Here is a 10,514-nt window from a genome sequence, read left to right as displayed (position 1 = left end):
ATTTTTTTGTAAGTTCTTCCAACCTTTGGGTTAACCTCTTCAACTTTTATTCCCATCAAATTTTGGTTCGATATTTCTACTCTTTTTATTGAATTCCAACATATGGGTGAATGTTTTAAGTTTATTTTTTAGATCTCTATTTTTTATTGGAATTTATCAAACTCTTGTTAAGTCGTTCCAACTTCTGGGTTATGCTTTTTCACTCCTTTTTCACAATTTATTGGTTTTATGTTCCTGTTCTTTTTATTGAATTCCAACATTTGGGTAAATATATCAAGTTCTATTTTCAAATCCATGCTTTCCATTAAAATTTATCAAATTCTTTGTAAGTTGTTCCAACTTTTGGGTTAACGTTTTCAACTTATTTTCTTACCAAATTTTGGTCCTATATTCCTACTCTTTTTTTTTTATTGAATTCCAATATTTGAGTAAATGTTTCAAGTTTATTTTTTAGTTCTCTACTTTTCATTAGAATTTATTAAATTCTTGTCAAGTTGTTTCAATTTATGTGTTAAGCACTTCCACTCATTTTCCTCAATATATTGGTTTTATATTCCTACTCTTTTAATTGAATTTCAATATTTTATGTGGATGGTTCAAGTTTATTTTTTAGATCCCTATTCACTATTAGAATTTATCAGATTATTGGTAGATACTTACAACTTTTGGGTTAAGTTCTTCAACTATTATTACCACCACGATTTGGTTATATATTCCTACTTTTTTTTATACTAAATTCCAATATTCTGGGTTAATATTTCAAGTTCGTTTTTAATATCTCTACTTCTCATTGGAATTCATCAAATTCTTTGTAAGTTGTTCCAACTATTGTGTTAACCTCTTCAATTCTTTTTTCCACGATACTATATTTCTACTATTTTTATTAAATTCCAATATTTAGGTGAATGTTTCAAGTTCATCTTTCGGATCTCTACTTTTCATTGGAATTTATCAAACTCTGATCAAGTTATTCTAACTTTTAAGTTCTGCTCTTCCACTCCTTTTTCCACCATTTTTTGGTTCTATATTCCCACTCTTTATATTAAATTCCAATATTTTGATTAGATGTTTCAAGTTTATTTTTTGTATTCCTAGTTTCTTTTAATCAATTTTAACTTTATTTTCAGGATTTTTTGGTTACATATTTTTACTCTTTTAAGTGTATTCTAATATTTTGGCTAATGATCCAAGTTTACTTCATAAATTCATGCTTTAGTTATTTTCATCTGGGCATTTGTTATTTTTCATTTTTGGTGTTTTTTTGCAAATTGGGTTCTGAGGTACTAGTGCTTTGCGTGACAAATAGCTTTGGTAAATTGCTCCAATTCTGTTTAGCGTTCGCGTTTTGTGGTGTTGATTTGGGTAGAATATTTTGGAATATGATGATTTTAGCTCAAGGATTTGTTCCTCTGTCCATATGTTGTGTACAGAATATGAATTGTTTAGAGCATGCTATGCATAGATAATAATAATATTAGCCTCTTTAGAAAGATAACAAATTGTTGGACTTGAAAATTTGACATGTGTATGAAAATACAATCTCTGACAATTCACAGGTGGCACTTGTTAAATCATGTTTAAACCCATGTCACAAACCCCTTAAATTGTGCATGTGGTGATTTTGAGATGGGTTATTTTGCTTTTCTTTTATCTGCTTGGTTATTGGTCTTATTTTCTCTTACTGATTTGTTGAGCTCTGCTGTTTCTACTTCAGATTTCTTGTCGTGATCATTTGCCACTGACAAGGTTTTTAAGACTCTATGTTAGATTAAAAATGATGCTTGTCAACGTGCAGGATTCTCCAGTCTTTAATTATATCAGTAGTCTTTCACCCATTGAACAAATCAAGTCCATACGCAATGATCGCTCATTCAACTCAGTGAATTTTACTTCGCCTTCTTCTTTATTTGCTTCACCAAAGATCGGTTACCATCGGGAGTCTAGATTTTCACGTTGCAGGTAAAACTAATTACCCATTCTTGCTTTACTGTACTCAGTTGAAAAGTGCGTCATTCTTTGATAACAATTTGTGTCCTCTACCGTATGCTGTCTTTATCATTAGTAATCAATCCCCAGATATATTGAAGCCTGAGCTCCCTTTACATGGAAAAGAAAACAAGAAAAGCAAAGGGAATTCAGAAGCTGTTCAACTGTCTGATGATTGCATTGGAAAAAACTGGATTGCGTTACTCTAGGGAGTTCAGCGAGAGAGGTTATCTCTAAACTGCTTGATGAAACATTAGAATTAGCTATTGAGTTACCAATAACAGTTAAGGCCACAACTACGATGCACATGCTCTATCGATAGACCGTGTGGAATTAAATATAGGCAAAACCACAGAATTTTAATAAATGTACAATCAACGGTGGACATTAAATACGAAAATTGAGGGGAACCGGGAGAGGCAAGAGGTGGTGGCCCAATTGATGTTGTAGTGAGAAAGAATAAAATGCGCCAGTGATGTTGAAGTGAATTATGGAGAAACGTAAAAAGGCAGCAAAAGTAAACCCAAAAAAAAGGGTAAGGACACGAAAGAGCTCTTTAACTATTCTTCACGTACATTATAGCAAACTTAACGGAGGAAAAAAAAAAAAAAAGGAAAGAGCTTTGCGGTGCGAATAAATTTGGCAAAATATGTGATGGATAAAGATTAACGTTGTGATTACAATTTAAATGGTGATGCAGAAATGAGAATGTAAGGGAACGTAAGGTAAGAGAGGGAACAAAATTATCCAATAAAGAAGTAATTGTAAATTTTTTATGAAAAATAATGTGATGATAAAGATTAAGGTAGGATTATTAGTACTCTAAATATTATTTTGAACATTCTATTATTTTTCACGTTTATAATTTAATTATAAAAAAATTAAACTTTACTTTGTACACTAATTAAAATTAAAAAATATCCTTACTTGAACTTTTTAAGTTACTTAACTTTATTTATTTAAAAAAAACTAATAAAATTATTCAACACTCTATTTTTAAGAGATTTAGCATATACTCACAATAATATAATTAAAAATTAAGTTATAAAAAAATAATTTAACATAATTTTCGTTACTAATTTTTCATTTAATTTATTTTCAATATTGAATTTTACACCCAAAATAACTTGTGATGAGAACATAACAATAGAAAATGTTCCATAAATACTACCCAAAAAAAAAGAGAGAGAGAGAGAAGGAGAAGAAGAAGAATGGCCAAAGCCCCCCCCCCCTCCCCCCAAACAAAATCTTGTGCAATACTTTTGTTTTATTTTATTTTTAAAAGTATTACACATATTTTGTATTTAATTTTTTCTCAGAGTTAATTTCCTTATTATTCATCTACATATTAATTAAGATGTTGGAAATAAAAAATTTTATATTTAAGTCATGAGAATAATAAATTGAATTAGGATTGTGCTATATAATTGTTCAAAGTAATTATATAATGGTGACTTATAATATATTGTCCAATAACTTATATGATAAGTATTTTTGTAATATATATTCTTATTGAAATTAGAATGTTTAAAATACAAATAGCTCCACCCTAAATATTAATGCTGCTGGGTCCACCACCGTGAACATAGTGCCCAATTAAAGTTCCTATCTATTTTAAAGACTTGCAGATTGGTCCCCATTTTCCCCAATTGATAACTAGATTTGAACGGCAAAATACTACAACGAGATGGGAAGATGACACGAATAGTCTAATGGCTCAATAAAGACGGATTAAATGGCGGTTTAATGGACACAGATTTTTTTTTTATGCTGTATGAGGTTGACGACATTGATGGACTGATTGGGGTTGGTTTATACACTTTCTTCTGGGTTAAGAGTATTGCTCGGTGAGAGTGTAGAAATTGATGCCTTTGATAATTTTTTGTAGTTTTCGTGAAGGAAATATTGGAATCTATGGCCTCCATCCAAAACAAAACGTTTTGCTTTTTTTTTTTTTCTGTTACATAAATTTTTTCATTGATTTTCCAATTAAAACGCATTTTCTTAAACAAATTAAAAAAAAAAACTTAAATTTTGGTTAAAATAATTCAAAATTAAATTAATTTTTTTTTCACAAATTCATTTTATTCTTATTTAATTAATTAAATAACTTGTTTTATTAGCAACTTTTCGTTCAAAATGTGTGACAACAATCGTACCAGTGACGTATATTATAAAACCTGTAACATTATTGAGCATCAGTTGCGATAATATCAGACTAATTAGAGAACTCGTAACAAAGAGTACACAACTTGGAACATAAACACACAAACAAGAGTTCTTATGAATTCAACCGGAATAACCAGTCACTTTACAGTCTTTATTGCACGCATGTCAGAATTTAATTGGCTATATGTCATGTCACAAGGATTCATGCATACAACAGTTAAATATGATCGTGGTACCCCAGTCAATGGCCCCCCGACTTTGGGGCACTATTTTTAGGCGCGACTATGCCCGCGACTCCCCGTGGGCACAACGAGGCCTCTCGCAAAGCCTCGCCCCATTCAGAGCCCGGCGAACGAACTTCGCCCGTGCCCCCCACCACCTTAGGGGCACTATTTTTGGGTGCGGCTATGCCCACGACTCCCCGCGGGCACACTGAGGCCCCTTGCGAAGCCTCACCCCACGCGCGCGCACAAGCCTGGCCTGACTTCCTCGCGCGAGCTTGGGCTACTTGCCTTGGTGGCGAGCGCGCACTGCCTTGCCCGACTAGGCGCTGCTTGCCTCGCTAGCGTGGGCAGTTTACCGCGCAACTACCTGCTGTATGCCCCGCGCGAGCGCCCATCCTTGCCCGCGAGCATGTGCTGCTGGCATGCGAGGCTGGGCTGCATCCCCGAGGTCCCTCGCAAAGCCTCGCCCCATTCCGAGTCCGGCAGACGAACTTCGCCCTCACCCCCCACCAAGGCGACACTCACCAATCTGAAACAAAAACAGAAATAAATCAGCAACAAGCACATTAATGATTGATCTACAATCTTTACACTACTCATTAAGCCCAACTACAAGCCAGATTTCAACACTAAAAATACCCAAAATTAAAAAAACATAACCAGATTCTTAAGAAGTGAACGTACAAGGAAGCTGAAGAAGTAAGGATGTAACACTTCACGTGAAATAAACAACTTATCACGTCAAGTTCGCAACTCTCCGGGACACCTCGGACCCACCGGGGAGTGGGGAAAGGGCCGCGGAGGATGAATTGTGCGGCGGCGCCCCCCACCAAGGCTATAGCCCACCTGTCTCGGGGCCTTTTTTCGTTGGGGCCTTTGCTACCCCAACCTTCGGGCGCTTATTTTTGGGCCCCGAAGGGCAGGGTGCCCACGACTCCCCGCAGGCACACTGAGGCCCCTTGCAAAGCCTCGCCCCATTCCGAGTCCGGCGGACGAACTTCGCCCATGCCCCCCACCAAGGCTAAAGCCCACCCGTCTCGGGGCCTTTTTCCGCTAGTGCGTTAGCAGGTTTCAATCGCTAGCGGGGGGTAAGATCGGGGTTGTTTTTACCGGTTTCGACCGTAACTCATGATCGGGGCATCCGATTGTGGTTCCGTTTCGTCCAATGGGACCAGTGGGCCTCGGGAATCGGGATGGAAAGAGGCACGATGAAAGCGGTAAACTTACCCGCCAAGTCAATTGCGGGAATTGCACAAGGCGTGCACTTAACACTCGGTACGTGGAGTGGAAAGCTTGATTTCTCCATCGTCCTCATGGATGACTTCAAGATGGTCCTCGGCCGCTGACTCCCCGCGGGCTCATCGAGGTCCCTCGCAAAACCTCGCCCCATTCCAAGTCCGGCGGATGAACTTCGCCTGCGCCCCCCACCAAGACTATAGCCCACCCAACTCGGGCCCCCTGGGGCCTTTTTGGCACCGTGACTCCTCGCGGGCACACCGAGGCCCCTCGCAAAGTCTCGCCCCATTCCGAGTCCGGCAGACGAGCATCGCCCGCGCATCCGAGGGCTCTCGTTTAGCCTCGCTTCATTCCGAGTCCGACAGACGAACTTCGCCCGCGCCCTCCACCAAGGCTATAGCCCACCCGTTTCGGGGCCCCTGGGGCTTTTTTAGCACCCGACCTTGGGGCAGTATAGCCCACCCGTCTCGGGGCCCCTAGGGGCCTTTTCGGCACCCCAACCTTGGGGCACTATTTTTGGGTGCGACTGTGCCCGCGACTCCCCGCGGGTGCACCGAGGCCCCTCGCAAAGTCTCGTCCGAAATGGGTGGGCTATAGCCTTGGTGGGGGGCGCGTGCGAAGTTCGTCCGCCGGACTCGGTATAGGGGGAGGCTTTGCGAGGGGCCTCAGTGTGCCCGCCGGAAGTTGCGGGCACGGCCGCGCTGGTGGACGAATTTCGCCCGCGCCCCCCACCAAGGCTATAGCACACCCGTCTCGGGGCCCTGGGGCCTTTTTGTCACCCTGACCTTGGGGCATTATTTTTGGGCGCGGCTGTGCCCGCGACTCCCTGCGGGCACACCGAGGCCCCTCGCAAAGACTCGCCCGCCAATATCCCATTTTTGACCTTATGAAATTCCTCCTTGTTTCCACACTCACCATTCTCAAAATTATGTCTTATGGCTACTGCCTCATATGCCTGGAGCTGCTCTATTATAAGCTTGTTTTGTGCGCGAGAGCGGGCAACCACTTGTCGCGCGCGCTGCCCTACTTGCGACTGGGCGTGGGCAGCTCGTGCGTGAGCGTACTCTACGTTGCCGCGCGAGCGGGGGCAGCCTCACACGCGAGCGTACGACCTTCGGACGCTTATTTTTGGGCAGCGCTCAGCCGACGACTCCCTGCGGGCACACCGAGGCCCCTCGCAAAGTCTCACCCAAATTTACTTTTGGTAAAAAGAAATTCATATTGAACTAGATGTTTGAATGAATATCGTTCATTTATACTTTTTCTTTTTCTTTTCATTAACTTTAGACTTTGTAATTAGATGCACATGTGGGTGTCCCACCTTTTGGCATTTTGGCCTCGGATACTTTGCCGAGTGAGTCTAAATATTTTGATGTAAGCAATTGCTACCTACCATTTCAAAATAATTAGGAAAAAAAGAAGAAAAAAAAGGTAATTGCTGTGAAATTAACAATCAGTTGAGCCTTCACGCTCAATATTCTGTCCTTTTAGTTGACTGAGACGACAAAGACTCGAGGGTGTGATCCACCGCATATTGAAATATCTTCTAAAATTTTTTAAAATTAATTATTTTTCTCCTTATATTTTAAAATAAGAGATTTTTTATTTTTCTCTATTAAAATTATTATATATTACTTACTACCTTACAATTTTCATTATATCTAAAAATCCTCCTAGTAAAAAAAATTTAAACAAAAAGTGAGTAAATGAGTCATTTACTCAAAATTCATCTTAAGAATATAAAATGTACATTTATTATAAGAAAAACATTTAAAAATAACAAAAAATATAAGAAAAATATTTTTATTTTCAATCTTTTATTCACTCCAAAACATATTGTGTTATTTTAATTTTTATTGATGTGATTTAATTAATTTATAATAAATATGAATAAAAAATATACTTACAAATAAGAATAATACTATAAAATTATACTGGTAAGAAAGTTATTAGTTATTATAAAAATAATAAGAAGTTAGTGGTATATTTATTAATTTTGAGTAGATGCTGACATTCTCTATTTATCTCTTTAAAAATTTATTATAAGTTTCTTGATGTTACAATATTAAACAATCTAATACATTTTTTTGGAGGGCAAATCAATCTGTTGTGTGAATAGAAAAAGGAAAAATTGAAAATTTAATGTATTATAACAGTAATTTTGAAATAAAAACTTTGATAGTTAACAAAATATTTATTAACATAAATCCTTGATCTTTAAATTCAATAATAGAGAACACGGGTGAGTTGGCTACCATCCGTTGGCCACTTAAAAATAAAAGAATAATAACTCTAATTTTAAAAGATGATAAGGGAAGCAACAGTAAAGGCTCTGCTTTTCACTTCAAAATATCGACCCTATGCTATGTACCTCTACAAAAAAAAAAAAAATGGAAAAAGATATGAATGACCCACGCCACTGATTTTTGTCTCGTTTAATTTTTTTTTCTTTATATTTTCTTTTGTATTTACTTTTAAAAAAAGCGAATTCAGATTGAACCACATGTTTGAAACTTAAATGAATACAGTTCATTTACACTTTTTTCTTTTTCTTTTCCTTCTCCATTAACTTTTAAGAATTTTTCTACATTACTAATTTTTTAATATAAAAATAAGTAATAAAATAATAAAAGTTAATGGGTCAATCAAAGAATTTTACCTAATTATAAATTCTATTAAATTTAAGTTATGGACACCCACCCTAACTTTAGATTTTGTAAATAAAAGCACATGTGGGTGTCCTATCTTTCGGCGCTTTGGCCTCAGGTACTTTGCAGAATGAGTCTGGATATTTTTTCAAAACAATTCAAAAAAAGAAAAAGAAAAGGCAATTGCTGCAAAATTAGTGATCAGTTGAGCCCTTCACGGTCAATGCCCAAAAATCTTCTTAATAACAAAAATTTAAAGGAAAAAAATGAGTTAATGAATTGTTTGCTTGATAATTTATTTTGAGAATATAAAATAAATATTTATTATAATAAAAATATTTAAAATATATAAGAAAAATATTTTATTATTAATTTTTTATTCAAATCGAAACATATGTTTTCTCATTTTTATTTAATTTTCATTGGTATAATTTAATTAATTTATAATAAATATGAATAAAAAAATATTTTAAAATAAGGATAATCCTATAAGAATTATGATTATGATGTGAGAATAAGGATAATACTATAAGAATTATGATTATGATGTGAGAATAATAATTAGTTATTATTAAAGTAGTAACAATGCATTTTCTAATCGATAATTGAAATTGGCTAGAATCAGAATTAACTGGAATCGGAATAAATTAAAATTAAAATGAAAAATATGAATAAGAATAAATTATTTACTTTAACTGTACCAATCAAAATCGAAATGACATTTATTGTTATTAATATGTTTACTTTATCTTGCAATAAAAAATGAATTGTTACAAGTTATGAAAATGACCTTAGTTCATTATTGTCGTTGTTTGTTATAATAATTATGATTATTATTATTCAAAATAATTATTTAATAATAATAATATAATAGGATAGTAATAATAATAATAATAACAACAACAATGATAATATTAATGATTATTATTGTAGCTGTTAAAATTATAATTATTATTTTCATTATTATTATTAATTTTATTATCAAGTATTATCATCAACAACAACTACTACTACAAAAATAAGAATAATGACCATAATAATAACATAATAATATTTTAATTAAGGATAAAAGTGAACTTATAAAATTTTTGTGAGGTAAAATTGGGAGTTTAAGGAATAAGAACTTAATTTCCAACACTCTCCATAAAAAAAATAAGTTTTTATTCTTTAATTTTAAAAATATATAGACTTTATAAATTTTATTTTTATTTTAAAAAATGAACATCATTAATTATTTTTATTTTAAATTTTAATTTCTCATTATAAAAAGTAATTTATTAATTTTAATATGGAAAGACTCTTTATACTTTTGGATTTTGGTGGGTTATATAATACAATTTTTTTAAAAAAAATGTGGGAGAAGATGCTGTTAACTTTTGCTCGGTGGGAGTAATGTTGTCAATTGTCAATGATTAATTATAGCATGTGATCATTTTTTTATAATTATTTTTTGAGAATTGTTGGTTCCTCACTCGCTCGCTACTACAGTGATGAACTACTGCTAAGAAATGCGGTTTCTCTCCTGCTTGTGATAAAAAAATTAGCTTTGTGAAATAAGATCAAAATTCTAAACTGACTTTCACGTGAACGAGCAAAAGGCAAAAGTGTTCACGTGGGGGGTGAGAAAAGAGAAACGCGTAAAAAATATCGAGTACAAGGGGAGTGGGGCCGAGAGGTTTGTTTTAACAAGTAAGCAGAAATTTTTATAATACTTATAAATAAATAGTAAATAATATCGAGTACAAGGGGCTCAACAAACTTTTACAGCAACTGAGTCAGAAAAGACCAAACCTGTTGTACAGTGGTAACATAAGTGGACTCCTATCATAAATTATATTAAATGTAAGTTATGGTCCCCCTAACTTTAGATTTTTTAATTCGGTTATTTTTGGCCACCCCCCACATGTTTTGACAAATTTTACCGTAAACTCACTTATTTCAACAATTATCACCGCGCACCCATTCCGTTAAATTCAGCCGTTTATTTTAACCATTCTGACAATTATTTTGTGAAATGGTGATTTTGTCCCCAATTTGAATTTCAAATCATTAAATTTCAAAAATGCCACCAGTCACTGTTAATATGCATGTTAAAAAATAAAAACGGATGCTGAATCACACAACACCAACTCTATTTCCACATATTCAGTATGCTTGGCGGATTGCTGTTACTGCAGCCTCCTTCGGTGCTGTGGTTTAGAGGGCTTCCAGGTCCACCAGATGATTCACTTAAGTTTCCATGTGATGGTGG

The sequence above is a fragment of the Citrus sinensis genome, chromosome 5 (assembly GCF_022201045.2).
Source record: "Citrus sinensis cultivar Valencia sweet orange chromosome 5, DVS_A1.0, whole genome shotgun sequence".
NCBI lineage: Eukaryota > Viridiplantae > Streptophyta > Magnoliopsida > Sapindales > Rutaceae > Citrus > Citrus sinensis.
Note: the sequence above shows the minus strand (reverse complement) of the source record.